Source organism: Balaenoptera acutorostrata, chromosome X, assembly GCF_949987535.1.
Source record: "Balaenoptera acutorostrata chromosome X, mBalAcu1.1, whole genome shotgun sequence".
Classification (NCBI taxonomy): Eukaryota; Metazoa; Chordata; class Mammalia; order Artiodactyla; family Balaenopteridae; genus Balaenoptera; species Balaenoptera acutorostrata.
This window is the reverse complement of record NC_080085.1, coordinates 96,065,284-96,085,690: the sequence shown is the minus strand read 5'-3', so window position 1 is coordinate 96,085,690 and position 20,407 is coordinate 96,065,284.

The window sequence follows — 20,407 nt, the reverse complement described above, 5'->3', positions numbered from 1 at the left end:
TCTTGGCCATTTAGCTAGAGAGAGGAGGCTTTTGTGGGGACCTTTTTGTTTCCACCTGTAGGCATTTTCTAGTTGAAGGTTTCTTTCAGTTCCATGTCTGTGATATATGAGGCAATAAGAAAACCCAGGGAACTCACCACCATGTCATTCCTTGGGTCCCAAATTTCCTAGCCAGTGTGCTTTCTTCCTTCTAATTTTAAGTCTTCTCTTGTTTGTTTCATACATAATGTCCAGGGTTTTACTTATACTTAATTGGAAGGAATAGGAGAAAGTAAATCTACTCCATCTTCCCACAATCAGAAGTAATCAAACATATCTTTTAACAAAACTTAATTTGTGTGTGTGTGTGTGTGTGTGTGTGTGTGTGTGTGCATGCACATGAACGCATGCCTTTTTTCCTTTTGGTGGATTTTCCTGGGCTTCTGCCATCCATGGAGTGTCCTGGAGTCCAATGCCTCTATACTGAAAATTTTTCTTGCTTCTGAATTAGTACCTCTAACAATTCTAAAGAAAATCTTATTTACTTGTCCCAAGAAGGCACATTACATTGGCATAAGACAGTATTGTAGAGTGTTTAGGAACACAAACTCTGGAGCCAGACATATTGGGTTTGAGTCTCAGTTTTGTCACCGTGTGATCTTGGACAAGTTACTTAACTACTCTATTCCTCAGTTTCCTCATCTCTTATATGGGGAATAAGAGAGAGTGTGGATAAGCTAATATCTGTAAAACATTTAGAACAGTATTTGGTTTATTATTGGCCAAAATAATATATAATTTATTATTATTATTATTATTTTGGCCACGTCACGCAGTTTGCAGGTTGCGGGATCTTAGTCCCTGACCAGGGATTGAACCTGGGCCTTCAGCAGTGAAAGTGTAGAGTCCTAACCACTGGCCCACCAGGGAATTCCCAATAATATATAATTTAAAGTGTTGTGCTTGCATTCTATACCACTAAGAGGGATGTCTTCTTCTTGACTTACCTTCCAAGCTTTGTACCTTGTCCACCTCTCCACTCTCCTCTCACACCATTATCTCTTAGTTCTCTATACTCCAATTGCCCTGAATTTTGTTCAGTTTCTTAAACATACCACATGCTCTTTCAGCTCTAGGCCTCCACACTATATCCTACTCACTCTTCAGATTTCAGGGAGGCTCTTTCCTGAGTCACAGCCTAGATGAGGTCTCCCTGCTTTGTGCTCTCCCAGTACCCTGCACTTCCTCTATCATTTATCCGCCTGACCTCAAGCAGCTTCAGACCCAGCAGAGGATGATCTCTGGTCCCTTGTGGCCCTAACTCAGGCCTCAAGCTATAAGCAGCGGTTTATGATAATAACAACTCTGGAGCTAGTATGGTTGGGGTTGGGACACAAAGAGTTTGAGATTGACTTGAACATAGCTTTGAGTATACTAATTTGTACAGGAACTTGGGGGAACTTATGGCAAAAAAAGAGAAGGAGAAAATATAAAAGGAACCTCATTAAATCTGCTTTATAATTTCATTTTAAATGCAGCTTCTTAGTCTTAAAACTTTTAAAAACAACGTCATATGCAACAACAGTTTAGTTTTACAGAAAGAGATTTTCTAAGTGGAGAAATTTATTATTGACATGCAACGCCTGAAATTAGGAGTGAATAAATTCTGACTTGGCAACTTCAACTTGATATGTACAAAACTGTATCCCCCACGTTGAAGTTCCTACAGCATTCTCTGTCTCAATGAATGATATCAACATTTTCCCATTTGTTCAAGCCAGAAACCTAGAAATGATTCTCCTCTTCTTTAACATCCTCATTCTTGCCACTGTGGAAAAGAGTATGGAGGTTCCTCAGAAAACTAAAAATAGAATTACCATATGATCCAGCAATCCCACTCCTGGGCATATATCTGGACAGAACTATAATTCAAAAGGATACATGCACCCCTGTGTTCCATAGCAGCACTATTCACAATAGCCAAGACTTGGAAACAACCTAAATGACCATCAAAAGATGAATGGATAAAGAAGATGTGGTACATATATACAGTGGAATACTACTCAACCATAAAAAAGAATGAAATGCCATTTGCAGCAACATGGATGCAACTAGAGATTATCATACTAAGTGAAGTACGTCAGAAAGAGCAAGACAGGGCTTCCCTGGTGGCGCAGTGGTTGAGAGTCTGCCTGCCAATGCAGGGGACACGGGTTCGAGCCCTGGTCTGGGAAGATCCCACATGCCGCGGAGCAACTAAGCCCGTGTGCCACAACTACTGAGCCTGCGCGTCTGGAGCCTGTGCTCTACAACGAGAGGCCGTGATAGTGAGAGGCCCGTGCACCGCGATGAAGAGTGGCCCCCGCTTGCCCCAACTAGAGAAAGCCCTCGCACAGAAACGAAGATCCAACACAGCCAAAAAATAAATAAATAAATAAAATTAAATTAAAAAAAAAAAAAAGAAAGAGCAAGACAAATACGATATGATATCACTTATATGTGGAATCTAAAATATGACACAAATGAACCTATCTATAAAACAGAAACAGAATCATGGACATAGAGAACAGACTGGTGGTTGACAAGGGGGAGGGAGTTGGGGGAAGGATGGAGTGGGAGGTTGGGGTTAGCAGATATAAGCTTTTATATATAGAATGGATAAACAACAAGGTCCTGCTGTATAGCACAGAGAACTATATTCAGTATCCTATGATAAACCATAATGGAAAAGAATATTTTTAAAAGAATGTATATATGTATACATATATGTATATATACAAAACTGAATCACTTTGCTGTACAGTAGAAATTAACACAACATGTAAATCAACTATACTTCAATAAAAGAAAATATTGATTAACGTCCTCATTCTCCCTCTTCCTGTATTCCTCAAAACCCTAGCACCAAATAATGTCAGTTCTACTTAAAAATTTTGTGAATTGTCCTTCTTCTTTTTATCTACTGCCCAAGCTCAGGTGCTTGTCCTATTTCATTTTGACTTCTACAAAAGCTGCACAATTTATCTCCCTGACTTTGATATCTCCTGCTTGCAAATCATCATTCATCAAAATTGACCTTCGAAACCACAAATCCTAGCATGTCAAGCACTCACTTCAAAAGCTCAGATTGTTTTCCATCATCCATAGGATAAGGTTCAAAATTTTTAGCATAGTATATGAGGTCCTTGGTAGGACTGAACCCAATTTTATAACATCATTTTCCAGCATTTTCCTTCATACTCTCTCTGCTCTAACCACATTGAAATATGACTATTCCCCAAACACCTCATCCTCAAATTCAAAGCCGCTGTGCCATTTGCTTAGACTTTTCCTTCAGCTTGACTGTCTATGAACTCATCTTTACTAATTTTAGTCTTTATTCTTTCTGTGCTTCATTTTGAAAAGTTTCTGTCATTATCTATTCAGGTTGACTATTTTTTTCTGTAGTAACTAATCTGACTTCACTTCCATCCAGTGAATTTTTCAGATATTGTATTTTTCAGCTCTAGAAGTTCCATGTGTTTATTTTTTAATAAGTCCATTTACTTTCTCTGTGTTCATGTATACCTTTAAACCCTGAGCATATTTATAATAGCTGTTTTGCATGCCTTCTCTGATAATTCTATCACCTCTTTCATTTCTGGGTCTATTGCTATGGACTGATTTTTCCCTAGTTATGGGTCCCATTTCCCATTTGCATGTCTAATGATTATTTTTATTGGAGGATGGAATTTGATTGCTACACCTTTGAGTGCTGGATTTTCTTGTCTTCCTTTAAGGACTGTTGGACATTGTTCTGGGAGACAGTTGACTTACTTGCATATCAGTTTGATCCTTTCAAGGCCTATTTTACGTTTGTGAGATGGATGTAGGATAATCTTTACTCTTGGCTAATTTAGTCTTACTAGCAAGGCATGACCCTTCCTAGCTCCCTACTATCCAATTGGAAGCCCTGGTTGCTACATGAGGCCACTTTACTCTGGCTGGTAGGAACTTAAATATCTCCCAGCTCTGTGTGAATTCTGAGAATTTTTTCTCTCTACTCACAGTTCTCCGATCATTCATTGCCCAGCTTCATAGAGTTCTGCCTAATGCGTTCAGGGCTTTTTACTTAGTAACAAATTCCAGGGGACCTCTAGGCAGATTTCTAGAGTTCTTTCTCTGTGTAGCTTCCTCCTCCCTGGCTACCTCAGTCTTCCTGAATATTGATCTCTCTGCCCTCAACTCGGTGAAACCACTATGCTCTACTTGGGTTCCCCTGCCCTGCACCATGGTCTAGAATTACCTCTAGGTAGAAAGCCAAGGTTAACTTCATTTGTTTCTTTTCTCTCAGGAACAATAATACTGTACTTTCTGTTGTTCAGTGTCTGTAAACAAATGTTTCTTCCTCCTCCTCATTTCTACTTTTCAGGTCTTGAGAAAAAAGTCTCTTCAGTAGTTCAGTCACCTGACTGCCTTAGTAACTAGGTCATATAGTAACTAGGTCATGTGGTCATGCCATTCAATTTCCATTCTTTTGCATCCAAAAAGCAGTGTTGAGACATCAGTTCTGTGCATTTTCAAAAGTTTTTTCCGAGATAAAAATTATCCAAATGGGAAGGAATTCATATCTTGGCTATTCTCATACTACTGCCTTCTACTAAATGTTTGCAGTAGACTGTGTTGAATGTATTCATTTAAAGAATTGGGAAGGGTAAGATGTGACAAAGTGAGAGAGTGGCATGGACATATATACACTACCAAATGTAAAATAGATAGCTAGTGGGAAGCAACCGCATAGCACAGGGAGATCAGCTCGGTGCTTTGTGACCACCTAGAGGGGTGGGATACGGAGGGTGGGAGGGAGGGAGATGCAAGAGGGAAGAGATATGGGACATATGTATATGTATAACTGATTCACTTTGTTATAAAGCAGAAACTAACACACCATTGTAAAGCAATTATACTCCAATAAAGATGTTTAAAAAAAATACAAAAAAAAAAAGAATCCAAAGGAGGAGAGAGGGAGAGATAGAGTGAGAGAGAGAGAGAGAGCGAGAGAGAGCTATTTGTCCCACTAGTCTCTATAATGAGTAATATTTACGAATGAATATTCAGTATTTAGTTTCTACTATCCAATTGGTGTAGCTACTATAACCCATGTTGGTATTCTTTTCTGGGATTGGCAGAATATGAGGCAAAGATAATGATAGTTTTTGGTACAGATGGCCTATGGCTGGACTTGTGTTGTTTCACTGTACAAAATCATTTAAAAATCCACAGCAAAAGTCCAGGTAAAAAGAATAAATGGCATGATGCAGAACACATAACAAGCCACAGCCCAGATGGGTTACAACAAAGATCACAGAAAAAGTATGCAGTGGCTGGTGCATAGTGTTGCTAATCAACAGTCTAACTTGCCTCTTGCCAGACTAACATTGTGCTTTGGTTGATAATGAGACTTCTCAAAGTCAAGGAGCTTTAATACAAGTTGTACTAGATGGGTTGCCATTGTACTGCGTGATCTTATTCTTATAGGATTCCAGAGAGTCCACAGACACACCAAGTCACTTCCCAATAATATGACAAATGTAAAAAGAGATTGAAAATGTCAGTATTGACATTAGATGAAGATTTTAAGTTAGTATGCAAGAGACCTTTTCTGTTTAAAATGCAGATGTGATCTAAGAAAATTGGGCGAAAACTACCTACCCTCTCTACCTCTTCTTCCCAACCTTTTTTCTTTCTCTCTCGACTTGTCCTCTCCTTACCCTACCCTCAGCCCATTTAAAGGCAGTCAGATGAGAGTTGTGGCATGTTTAGCTTTTGGACTTACTCAACTTAGATCAAGTTGATGGATGACAGGGCCAGGAAACAGAATCATAGATGCTTTAGCTTGGGGGGTGGGCAGAACCCATACTCATCATCTATCTTGATTTGGCAGGTGCAGTAAAGGCTAAAAACAATGGAGACGATCTTGTCTCCCACTTAATACCCCATCTGCTGCTACTGGCTTCTTGCTAAGTTCCAGAACATGTTGCTTCACACACATAGAAAGCAGACCAAAAAATATACAAATACATAAAATGAGCAATTCAAAGTCAAAACAAATTAAACTAACACCCTCCAAAAAATTAAGGTAGTAAAATGGACAAAAAAATTATCTTTGCTTATTTGAGTCAGGGGGAAAACTCCTTTTCCAGAAACAGTTAGCTCTAATTTCCCTTCAATGAGTGATAGGCTTTATGACGTCTGAGCCTTGGCAATAAGAAATCATGTCTTGTGGTTGAATCTAGAGGAAGACTTTGTTGGAGTAATTGCTGGGCACCTAGGAACCACTGTTGTGGTTTGATAGGCAAAGCTAACATTCCACTGTCAATTAATACAATTTTTATTTATTCATTTGATTTACTAGGCACAGTATAGGTTCTCCCACAAACCCCCCACTTTCCTGGGTTACGGCCTCCATTTCTGCTCACTGTTTAGCGCATTACTCCTAAGGTGTTAATGACTGTTAGAGACCCCAAGTGCTACCCTCCCATTATTAAAGTTTTCCAAACTTCAGCCATTCACATGTCATGTTCTTATTTTTGTCACAGCAACATAACACTAATACTTACTATTTACCTAATACATCTCTTATTATCACCTTACTTTTTAAAATCACCTCATCTTAAGCTACTATATATATATTTATTTCATATATATACACACATATAAGATATATACATGTATATGTATAAATATAAAATATATACATATGCATTATACACATGATATGATACACACACACAATTTGACTTGTGTAATTGTGTACCACTTAAATACTATTAAGGGAGATGATTTTAAGTGATACACAATTAGGTGAATAAATAAATAAATTGTTGTATATTCATACAATGAAATACTACTCAGCAATAAAAAAGGACAAATTACCGATACATACAATGACATGGATACATCTCAAAAATGTTATGCTAAGTGAATGAATCCAGGAATGTATGATTCCATTAATGTGAAATTCTAGAAAACTCAAAGTAATCTATGATGATATAAAGCACATCAGTTGTTGCCTGGAATGGGGGTGGAGAGCATTGACTGTAAAGGGGCACGAGAACACTTTTTGCGGTGATGGAAATGCTCTATATCTTGATAATGGTAACCATATGGGTAAACACACTTTTAAAAACTCGTGGAAATGTATATTTTAAATAGGTGCAGTTTATTTTTTTATAAATGATGTCAATAAAATTGATTTTTAAAAAGTTCATCAGGCCATTGAAATGTGCAGTCAGATTTGATAACCATTGCTCTATGGCCTTATTCTCAAAGTGCATTCCTTAGATCACTAGCATCTGATTCCCTAGGAGCTCATTAGAAATGCAGAATCTCAGCCCCCACCCCAGAGCTGCAGAATCACAATCTGTGTTTTAAGAAGCTCCACAGGTAATGCAAACGCACATTAAAATTTGAGAAACATTGGCTTGGGAGATAATGGAATCCTGAGCTGGGGGCAGCCTGGGTCCTGAATCACCACATGGAATTAAACTACCTGCTGACCAGGAATACTCACCTTATACTAAACAAAGAATAGAGTTCTCTTGTGGCTGAGGCGTTGTACTTTGGGGTCTATTTATGGCAGGTTAGCTTAACTATTACAAGATTGATCTAGAGGGTCTGAGAGCACAGCCCAAAGTGGTTTTGGTGGAAAGTAGCTTGCAAATTTCATGTTCATGCTTCATCTTGAAAATGCACTCAGATTTCTTTCTATTTCACGGTGTATTTGCGTTTGTTTGAATGTAATAATAATGTTTTCAATTATGCATTAATTGAATTACTTCACTGCTTTCCCCTAAACCTGGAAGTAAAACGGAAAGCTCTAAGATGTGCCTCGTCTGTCTTGTTGCTTTCCCTTCCTCCAGCGTTAAGTGTCCACTGTTTAAGAAGCATCGCATTGGGATAGAAAGTATACGGCACAAAGCAGAAATTAAATAAAGGCTTTTCTTGTTGCCACCTGTAAGATGGTTAGATTTGAAACAGCACTGTCTGCAAAGAGTACTTTAGATAACAAGAATGACTGTCCAGTCATTAGACTCTCTGGTCTCTAGTATGTGATTTCAGAAACTGTAACAAGCTCGGCAAGAAAAAAATCCTGCAAAGGCAAACCTTCCCTCAGTGTCTCAATCGATACCACGAATTGGTTTGCCTACTCTGTACAAAGGGCCACAAATGGTTCTGTATATTTGTAAAAGTTGGTGCTAGGATGCAGCGCTAACCTATTGAGCCCTTACTATGTGCCAGACCCTGTGCTGGGCACTTGCCTGCACAAAATTTCATTTGGTACCAACCACATATTAAAGAATAATATTTTTTGCTTCAGGAGAGTGAGGTCCAGAGGGATTAGATGGCTTGCCAGGCCTCACAGTGAATTGAATATAACACTGTCTGACTCAGATGCCAACCTCTTTTTACAACATCATTGTGCCCTAGGCAGTCACTTATCTACCTTTGTATCCTAATGTATTCCTATCATTATGAAAGAGAAAGGGCCCTGGGACAGAGGAAAAGACCGAATGCCAGCGAGCAAGTGAGAACTCTTTCTTGTGTAGAGAAGGAGCGAGGGAGTCAGTTAAAAGCAGATGGGGCACCCGCCTCATCACCCTCCCCACTTCCCCCATTCGGAGGCTCAATGCACCTCACACCTGTCTCCTGTTCATTCTTTCTTGCTCCTTTTTCAGTCTCGACGCCCTGCCCCCTCTGCCCTCCCTAGGCTTTTCTCCCTTGTCTCTGGGCCACCTCACCCTCCTTTCCCCTTCCTTTCCTTTGATTCCTAACCACTGGCACCACCACCACCCCGCCCTCTGTCACCATCCCCACTTCCTTTACTCCTCCTGCTCTCTCTGTTTCTTTCTCTTCTGCTCAGCTTTCAAGGCCCCATTAGGGCCCCACCATTGACTCTGCTCTTACAATGGCTCAGTGGTTTTGAGATGAAGTAAAACGTCACTAATTTGTTCTAATTGGGGGGAAAGGTCAGTCTGCCTTAAATGAAAAGTATGAGTGATAGGATATTTGGGGGGAGAAAATGCAATCTCATTACTTTCAAGTACATAAAGTAATCCCAATGACTAAGACAAGAGGATAAAAGGCAAAGCTATATGTCTCAGAGATCTGTAAGTGGTTTGACAAATAAGCGTGGCTCGTTTATAATTAGGACATTCAGTTTGGAGACACAAATGCTGCTGCTGAGGTCTATGCACTGAAGTAGGCTAATATTTCCCTTGTTTACACAATTAGTTTGTGAAAAGAGCTCTTTCATCATAGACACAGGTACAATCTCATTAGAAGGGTCCAGCATTTCAGACCCCCTTTCTTATGTCACATGGCCTGTAGGAAGAGTGCTTTGTTCAGCCAATTCTCCAAAAGGAATAATGGTGAACAATAACAAAAATACTCATTTTTCTGCTTCTCATCTATGCAAGAGTTACTGTCAATGAAAAAAAATTCCTGTTCTGTTCTTATTAGTTGCGGGTGAGGATGAGGATGTGTAGGGGAAAGAACTGAATGGACACAAGCAGAGCCAAACCTCAAATGGCCTTAGTTTGAAATCTACTAATTTAGAACTGGTGAAAATTGAGGAACCAGCCTACTTTATTTTTCTGCTGCAAGAAGCCAATTTGCTAAGCTAATTACAATAGTAAACAAGATTTTCCTGCAAAGATTTGTAAAATTCCTTAAAACACCAATTCTCCATGCAGTGTTCAATACTTGAATAGCACTCCCTTCATTTATGTATAATTGTTAAGTTAATTAGCTAAATTTCTTACCAATTTCTGGAAGCAGCTCCCTTGAGGAAGTCCTACTAGGAAGCCCTCTTTGGCCTATTTTACTTTATTGTGTATGGAAGCAAACAACCATACTTATTTTCTTTTTGAATAGCTTATAATCAAGGCTTCCCATCAACTCAAACTAGCCTCCCGCCATCCTACATTTTCATAGCTCAACAATAATTTCTTCCTGTACAATTAAGCAGGAATGGGAAGAAACATGGGCTGAATTCTACAAAGTTCTCTCTGAATCATTAGGAGGCCAGGGTCCTTGAATTCCCATGCATCCTGACCTTTTGTCCCTGATAGTGTGGAGATAAGTGGGTAACTGGTAAAAACGGACATTCCACCATACTTTACCTTGCAGTCTCAGAGGACTTCTTTGGCATTCAGACTGTAGATATTCCATGTCTCGCTATGGAAACATAATATGAGCATTTCTTCCACTGCTAGGGGAGTCAATTGATATAAAACTACAACTTTTTCTAAAAACCATAAATCAAGGACTACTTCTTATAGTTGTGAAATTCTTCAGCTTTAACCCAAAGGATTCATGGAAGGGGTCCTTGAAATTCTTCAGTAGGCCAAAACTAGTGAGATAAGGGAGGAGCTTTTGTTTACAAACCATTAGAAGTACATTTGAAGGGATTAAGTTTGTTTGAAAGCCACTAGATTTGCTGAACAAGGTCATGGGTCTACTTCAAACTAGTCTGAAGTTTTGTGCTTTGGAGTTCATGCAAACAGAATATTTGTTTTTTTCCTGTGTGACTTACTTCACTGAGCATAATACCCTCCAGGCCCATTCATGTTGCTGCAAATGGCAGAATTTCATTCTTTTTTATGGCTGAGTAGTATTCCATTGTATATATGTGCCACATCTTTATCCATTCATCTGTTGATAGGCATTTAGGGTGTTTCCAGGTCTTGGCTATTGTGAATAGTGCTGCTTGGAAAGGAGCAACAGGAATTCGTTATTAACAGAGTGTATTGAATGGGGTGAGGCCACTGGATTCGAATAGTGATCCATACCTGGCAACTTTCAAGGCAAAGTTAAAAGGAAAGCCTTTGCCTGCAAATTTCTAGGAACTGTTGGAGGTGAGAATATGATGACTTCTATTTGGGACTTTAGGATGATAAAAAGGTCCAAGAGCCTCCCTTTATCTCCCCAAATGCCCAATTAACATAATATTTTAATGGTAGCACAATCAAGTTTAGTGTAATATAGACAGAAACCAATATTTTTCAGAAAAGTACTCTCTTCTATGTTCTGTGGTTTAAAAGGAAGCTGGGCTGAATTCGAAGTGTGTTTTTGTTCATATTGACATTCTAATATTTTCTATGGATATATTCAGTTTTGACACTAAAGTGTAAATCAAAGAGAAAATGGAATTTTGTTTACAAATTTCTGCTTACGAGTCTGCATGAATAAGTCTGTAAAATGACCAAGGGTGATTTAAAAGACTTTAAAAGAGTACATCAAAAGTAGCCAAATATACAAATTGAAGACTTACTGACTAATGAAACTATTTGGCATCCCTTTTAGTACACATGTTCTTAAATGAGGCATATCTAATTTCTGGAGGTAGTCCCACACCTTTGTGCTTTAGGGTGGGAATCAGAGACGTTCTGAGTAGAGAGGGACTTTAGAGGTTACCTAGTATTTTTTTTTCAAATTTCTTTTCTTCAAGTTTCTTCAGTCAAAATCTTGCTTGAAAGCCCAACATAGGAACCTCGTAAAAGGGAGAGTCTCTAATTAAAGTAGGGATCGAGCAGTCTGAAACCTAGTCTACTCCCTCGCCACATCTTCTCCCACATTTGCTGACTGGGGAAGCTGAGGTCTACAGAAACTACGTGACTTGGCCAAGTTCCCTCAACAAGTAAGAGTGTTAATTCCACTCCTAATTTTCTTTCATCTTCCTCACCTCCATTTTTCTACCCCCTTGAACCTCTAGTAAAAGAAACACACATGCACATATGCACGAACTCACACACCATCCCAGGTGGCCAGCAGAAGCTTCTCTTGCCTCTCACAAGCTGCTAACATCTCACTGTGAATGTCTTTATTGCATTCTATCTTCCAGGAATATTTGCATTTCCAAAGAGAAAAGTGGGAAGACGGCAATGGTGAAACAAATGAAATGAATCACTAAAGATAGCATGACAGCACTGTGGCAAATTTTGCCATGTGTGGGCTTCCTCAAATCACACTCTATAGGCAACCTCATATTTACCCAATATTTAAGGCTAACCCCGCTGGTTCATTTAAAAAGAGTGGCCTCAGACAAAACCTCAACAGGAATTTGCATTTAGACCATTTTGGTCTTGAGATGTGAACAAGCAGAATGAGGGTGAAAGGTGCTCCCACTCTTATTTAGGGGTTTCCAATTTGCTGAACTTCTTTCTGAATAGGTGCAATGTTCCAGAATACTTTGCTTTGTTTTCTCTATGGCTAGGAGACAGGCCTGTGGGCATGTGTGTGTGTGAGTGAGTGAGTATGTGTGGTGTGAGAGAGAGACAGAGACACCCATGGAAAGAGACACACACAAAGACACAATACTGACACAAAGACACACACACACAGGGGTACAAAGAAAGAGAAACACAGAGTGGCACACACACATATACAGAGAGATACACACACTTACACAAAGAAACAAGAAAGAGACACAGTGAGTGACAGTGACAGAGAAAGATGGCAAGACAAAAACAGTGACACACATACACAACGTGAAACTGAGAGAGGGTAAGATTGAGACTGGGAAATTGGGAGAGGCACACACAAAGAAGCAGAGTGAGAGACAGATCTACAAAGATACATAGAAAGGGAGACTAAAGAAAAACGCTTGACAGGGAGTGAGAGAGGCTGAGAGTGATGGAGAAAAACTGAGACAGAGAACGAGGAAAAGCATGGTGATCGGGGAAGAGAGAAATCACTCCCATTTTTTCTTCCTCATTGGAAACCTTCAATGTTTGTTTCTTTTGTGTTCCATATAACTTGGAAATTAAATTTTACTATCATCTCCTATTCAGAGGCAAACTGCTCGCAGCAGTATCCGCTGCTCAGAGGCAAATATTTTCATCTGACTATAGAAAATATGTTTTATTCCCATTTTAGTTAGCAAATGTAATTGTTTGGGAATCACAATTATGGGAGTATGGGAGCCAAAGCTGAAGCCAGGGCTGACAGGGGATCAACATGATGAATTGACCAGCATTTTTCCAGATCCCCAGTGCCAGACATTCACATCCCTCCTCAGCCATGCCGTGCTATGTGCTTTCTGGGTGTATGCCCCATGTAAGGCAAGATGTAGCCCATTTTCAATGTCTGTGTGCCTGGCACTCATTGCAGTCTTAGGATTTTCTCTGTGCTCTTGGTGGGAGTGGTGTTCACTTCAGCAGGGAATTCACCATCTTACCTATTCCGCCAGGAATCTTCCCACTGCCATCTAACACTGGATGCTGTAATAGATCTCATGTAAGAATGAAAAAAAGGAGAGGCTCGCATGGTCTCACAAATCAGATGCTGTAAGTGGTTCTGACCACCAATCACATCTAATAGTTTGGAGCCATTTTTCTCACACGCACACAGACAGAGAGAGAGAAAGAGACACAGAGAGAGACACAGAGAGAGACACAGAGAGAGAGAGAGAGAGAGAGAGAAATCAATGCTTATGTCTATCAAAAAATGTGTACAAGAATGTTCATAGCAGCTTTATTCATAATAGCTTCAAACTGGAAACAACTCAAGTGCACAGAGTAGAACAAATAAATAAATAATGCATAATTAATTATGTATTCCTACAGCAGAATACTACACAGCAATAATAAATGAATTACTGATATATTTCACATAGCTGAATCCCACAGACAGGAATTATAAGTGAAAGAAGTCAGACACAAAAGAGTACGTATTATATGATTCCATTTATATGAAGTTCAAGAACAGGTAAATCTCATGAATGGTAATAGAAGTCAGAATGACAGTTACCTCTGCAGGGAGGGTATTAACTAGGAAGGGGCTTGAGGAAGATTTCTTTGGTGCTGGAGAATTTTTATATGTTAAATGGTTGGGAAAAATATTAAAAAGAATATTTCATGGCACATGAAAAGTATATGAAATTCACATTTCAGTGTCCGTAAATAAATATTTATTGGCACACAGCCATACCCATTTGTTTACATATTGTCTAAGGCTGCTTTTGTGCTACAAAGGCAAAGTTGAGTAGTTGTGACAGAGACCATACGGCTTGCAAAGCCTAAAATATTTACTCTCTGGCCTTTACAAAAAAGTTTGCTGACTCCTGATCTAGGTCTTGGTTACACGGGTGTAGACATATGGAAGAACTTGAGCTGTGCATTCAAGATTAGTGGACTTTAGACACTTTATTGCAAAGAATTTTTTCAAGATCTAGAGAAATGGAGATTAATAAGAACACTTGCTCAAACGCTTGGTTTACATTAGGTTCAGAAAAGAAATGCTGAATTCAGTCCCTTCTTTATTTTCATTCTTATAGATGAGAATCACTCCTTTATACACCTTCTTTATGACCAAGGTATTACGTGAAGCAATATTAGAAGCACCTTTGATATAAATTAGCTCATCAGTAAAGCTCTTTCAAATCATAAATTCAAAATGACATTTTGCAGGTAGGAAAAAGCATAATATGTCATTTCCTATTCTCTTTTTAAAAAGAACAAAAGAGTAAAATGGAAAATTGTTTTGGCAATAACAGAACACCTGACTCTCATTGGTGGTCCATCTCTGAGTCATGTAGTAAATCATTGTTAAAGGTCATCATGACTTGTCTGAACAGGCATTTGTGTTATTAACTAAAGAACTGCTAAAAAAAATCCCCATGCTACTTTTTCACAGGAAAATATCTGTTACTATGAAGAGTCCAGTGTTAGCCAAATGACAATGATAAATGCACTATAAACATTTCTTGTTGGAAGCTTGTAATGATGCAGTTTCTTTACATTGTCAAGTTTGCTCCTAACTTTAGTTTCATATTTTGGCTGTTTCCAATATTTATAAATTGTAATGTATGTCAAGGAGCACATTTCAGTGTAAAAAAGAAAAAGAGAGCTAGAAAATATGTCTACAAGATGGCTTCAGGGTGCGAAATGCATTTGTTTCTAAAAGCCAGGATACAAGTTTAAAATCACAGCCTGGCAGTCAGACAAGCCAGTGACAGCCTTTTCATTAAATCTTGGCTAATTGTATAGTTGTGCTGTTGTTGTAGTTGCTGCTATTGTTATAGCTATAGTTGCAAACCAAACAATATGAGAGTGATCCAAATACAGTGGAAAGACAAAGCAGGGCAATTTTGTTAATCAGCTTGTGTTCTTTATGCTCCTATTAAAGACATTTTATATTCATCTTCTAATTTGCATCCAGCCTCAGATATTCCAACCAAGCTTATTTCACCTGATCTGAAATACCTGGCAGCTTTTAATTTGGGGTTGACGGACTTCACCAGTCTCTCTCCAAGTCCTTTCTTATGAACCCTAATGACTGATCCCACCTCTTGAAGCGTTGGGAGGTTTTAGCTCCAATTTAAAGTCTACTTGGCTCCAGAAATTCATTTATACATGGGAAATATCCCACCATGTGGTTGTTGGAGGATTGGATGAAATATGTAAAGTTTCAAGAACACAGTGGTGCTTTATTTTTTTTAGAAGACTTATTTATTTATATTATTTATTTTTGGCTGCGTTGGGTCTTCGTTGCTGCGCGCGGGCTTTCTCTAGTTGTGGCGAGCGGGGGCTACTCTTAGTTGCCGTGCATGGGCTTCTTATTGCGGTGGCTTCTCTTGTTGCAGAGCACAGGTTCTAGGTGCGCGGGCTTAGGAGTTGTGGCACATGGGCTTAGTCATTGTGGCTTGCGGGCTCTAGAGCACAGGCTCAGTAGTTGTAGCGCACGGGCTTAGTTGCTCCACGGCATGTGGGATCTTCCTGGACCAGGGATCGAACCCATGTCCCCTGCATTGGCAGGCAGATTCTTAACCACTGAGTCACCAGGGAAGTCCCACAGTGGTGCATTATGATTGATACTGATGTCAGCTTTGTAAGAAATCCGTTTGGTCCTTTCACCTAATTTGGTGGTAGTCGGTTCTGGGCAGAGTGGAGCAATAGCATCTCTGTTTAATAAAACTTTCTGCAGTGATGGAAATGTCCTGTATCTGCACTATCCAACTCAGTAGCCACTAGCCACATGTGGCTATTGAGCACTTGAAATGTACCTAGTGTGAATGAGGAACTGTATTTTTAATTTAATTTAAATACAAATATAAATAGCCACATGGGTGACTATCATACAGCCACAGCACAGCCTTAGGGGACTAAATTTTACTTGCTAAAGTAGCTTTGAATTAGGTGTTCTTATCCATTTTTGAAGTGCCATGGACCCCTTGGACAATTTCTTTAAAATCTTTTCTTTCCCTTTCTTTTAGAAAACAGCTTTACTGAAATATAATTCACATACTGTACAATTCACCCTTTTATATTTGTAAATCAGTGGTTTATAGTATATTCACAGATATATGCAACCATTACTATAGTCGACGTCAGAACATTTTTACCACCTCAAGAAGAAACCCCATATCCTTTAGCTATCATCTCCTTATCCCTCCACCCCTGTCCCTAACCCTAAGCAATGACTAATCTACTTTCTGTCTTTATAAATTTCCCTATTGTGGATTTCCACATTGTTATGGGTTGAATTGTGACCCCAAAAGGAAATCCTAGCCCCCAGTGCCTCAGAATGTGATCCTATTTGGAAATAGGATCATTGCAGATATAATTAGTTAAGACGAGGTCATACTGGAGTAGGGTGGGCCCCTAATCCAATATGACTGGTGTCCTTGTAAGAGGAAAATTTGGACATAGGTACAGAGGGAACATGATGGGATACCCAGAGATAAAACAGCTATGTGACGACCGAGGTAGTGATTGAAGTGATGCAAGCCATGGAATGCCAAGGATTGCTTGCAAACACCAGAATCTAGAAGAGGCAAAGAAGAATTCAACTCTACAGGTTTCAGAGGAAGTATCACCCTGCTGTTATCATGCTTTTTGGACTTCCATCCTGTGGGTTGTCTTTTCACTTTCCCTATGGTATCCTTTGACATAAGAGTTTTAAGTTTTGGTGAGGTCTAATTTCTTTTTCTTTTCTTTTTTTTTGTTCATGGCTTTTGATGTTATATCTAAAAATCCTTTGCCAAATCCAAGGTCATGAAGATTTACTCCTATGTTTTCATCTAAGTGTTTTATAGTTTTTCCTCTTACATTTAAATCTTCGGTCCTTTTGGGTTAATTTTTGTATATGGTGTGAGGTTAGCATCTAAATTCATTATTTTACGTGTTTCTATCTAGTTGTTCCAGTGATTTGTTGAAAAGACTTTTGTTCCTCATTGAATGGTTTGGCACCCTTGCTGAAAATCAGTTGACCATAAATGTATGGGTTTATTTTTGGACTTTCAACTTTTTTCCATTGACCTATATTTCTATCCTTGTGCCAGTACCACACTATCTTGATTACTGATGCTTTGGAGTAAAATTTGAAATTGGGAATTGTGAGTCCTCCTACTTTATTCTTTAACATGATAGTTTTGGTTATTCTGGATCTCTCGCCAGATTTTAGAATTAGCTTATCAATTTCTGCAAAGAATTCTGCTGGGATTCTGCTAGAGATTGCTTTGAATCTGTGTATCATTTGGGGGAGTGCTGCTGAATTTAAAATGTTAAATCTTCCAATCCATAAACATGGGGTATTTTTCCATTTACTTAGAACTTCTGTAATTTCTTTCAACAACACTTGGTAGTGTTTAAGTTTTGCACTTTTACTGTTAAATTTATTCCTAAGTAAGTTTTCCTATTTGATGCTGCTGTGAATGGAATTGTCTTCTTATTTTTATTTTTGGATTGTTCACTGCAAGTGTATAGAAATAGAACTGATTTTTGTATATTAATCTGGTACCCTACAACCTTAATACATTTTTTAGTGGATTTCCTAGTATTTTCTACATACAAGACCATATCATCTGTCAATAGACGTAGAGTGGATATTCTTTTTTTTTTTTTTTTTTTTTTAATAAATTTATTTATTTTATTTATTTATTTTTGGCTGTGTTGGGTCTTCGTTGCTGTGTGCGGGCTTTCTCTAGTTGCGGCGAGTGGGGGCTACTCTTCATTGCGGTGCGCAGGCTTCTCATTGCGGTGGCTTCTCTTATTGTGGAGCACGGGCTCTAGGCGCATGGGCTTCAGTAGTTGTGGCACTTGGGCTCAGTAGTTGTGGCTCACAGGCTCTAGAGCGCAGGCTCAGTAGTTGTGGCGCACGAGCTTAGTTGCTCTGCGGCATGTGGGATCTTCCCGGACCAGGGCTCGAACCCGTGTCCCCTGCATTGGCAGGCGGATTCTTAACCACTGCGCCACCAGGGAAGCCCAGAGTGGATATTCTTATTTCTGTTCTTAGGAGGAAAGCATGCAGTCTTTCACCATTAAGTATGATGTTAGCTGTGGGGGTTTCATAGATCCCCTTTCTCAGGTTGAGGGTTTCTTTCTATTCTTAGTTTATTGTTTTTATCATGAAAGGGTGTTGCATTTTATCAGATGCTTTTTCTGTGTCTACTGAGATGATAGTGCAATTTTTAAACTCTATGTGATGTATTACATTAATTGATTGTTGAATGTTAAAACAGTCTTGTTTGCTAGAATTCAGTGGTGAAGCCATCTGGGCCTAGGCTTTCCTTTATAAGTACTTTTTGATTATTGACCAATCTCCTTCACTTGTGTTACTTGTAAGTCTATTCAGGTTGTTTATTTTTTCTTGAGTCAGTTTCAGTAGTTTGTGTCTCTCTAGGAATTTGTCTATTTCAGCTAAGTGACTCAATTTGTTGGCATAAAATTGTTCATAGTATTCCTTTATAATCTATTTTATTTCCATAAGGTCAGTAATAATATCCCCTCTTTCACTTCTGATTTAGTAGAGTCTTCTTTTTTTTCTCTTGGTCAAACTAGCTAAAGTTTTGTCAATTTTGTTGATATTTCCAGCTTTTGGTTTTATTCATTTTCTCTATTATTTTTTCTCTTTCACTAATTTCTGCTCTAATCTTTCTATTTCTTTCCTCCTGCTTGCTTCTGGTTTAGTTTCCTTAACTTTTCTCAGTGCCTTAAGGTGGTGGATTAGGTTACTGTTATGAGATCTTTTTTCTTTCTTAATGTATCATTGGCAGCTATAAATTTCCCTCTAAGAACTGCTTTATCTGATTCCATAAATTTTAGTAGCTTGTGTCTTTATTTTCATTCATGTTGAAGTGTTTTCTGATTTCCCTTTTGATTTCTTCTTTGACCGACTGGTTATTTAGGAGTGTGCTGCTGATTTCCACATATGTATGAATTTCCCCAAATTCCTTTTACTGACTTCTAATTCCATTCCATTGTGATCAGAGAACATATTTTATAATACTTCTACCCTTTAAAATTTCTTTAGTTTTTTTTTTTAATAGCCTAGCAATGGTCTTTCCTAGAGATTGTTCCATGTGCATGTGAGAAAAATGTATTTTAGGCTATTGTTTAGTGGATTGTTCTATAGATATCTATTAGGTCTAAGTGATTTATAGTGTTGTTCAAGTCTTCTATTTCCTCATTGATCTCCTGTCTTGTTGTTCTATCTGTTATTGAAAGTGGGGTATAGAAGTGTCTAACCATTATTGTTGAATAGTCCTTTTTTCCCTTCATTTCTGTTAGTTTCTGCTTCATGTATTTTGATGCTCTGTTATTTGGTGCACATATGTTTATAATTGTTATATCTGCCTAATGGATTGACACTTCTGTCATTATGAAATGTCCCTCTTTATCTCTAGTAACATTTTTATGTTTAAAATCTATTTCGTTTGATATTAATATAGTCACCCTAGTTTTCCTGTGGTTACTATTTGCATGATATATCTTTTTCCATCCTTTTACTTTCAATCTATTTTGTCTTTGAAGCTAAAGTATGTCCAATGTGGATAACATATATTTGGATCATTTTTTAAAAAATCCATTCTGGCAATCTCTGCCTTTTGATTGAACTGTTTAATCTGTTCACACTTAATGTTATTATTGATATCATTAGATTTAGGTCTGTCATCAAATGTTTAGTTTTCCATATGTCTCATGTCTTTCCCCCCCCCCTCTATTCCTGCTTTACTGCTTTCTTTTGCATTAAGTGAATGTTTTCTACTGTGGCATTTTAATTTCATAAATGATAGTTTCACTTATTTTTTGTGTTTTTTTTTAGTTGTTGCATCTCAAATTTTAAGAATCAGCTTCCCACTTATACTATCTTAATTCTAGTAATATAGAGAAATTTCACTCCTATATGGTTCTATTCCATTTTCTCCCTTCTTATGACATTATTGTTATACATATTACATCTATCAATGGCTATCAATGGTGCAAACTCACCCATACATTGTTATAATTGTTACTTTACCATCTATTGTCATTTCTTTAGAACATTACAGCTTTTCTTCAACCCAACTCCATTGTGCTGTTATTGATAAATATAGTACACAATATTACATTTTTATAAGTTATAGGTCCAACAATATATTATATACATATTAGTTTAAACAATTTCT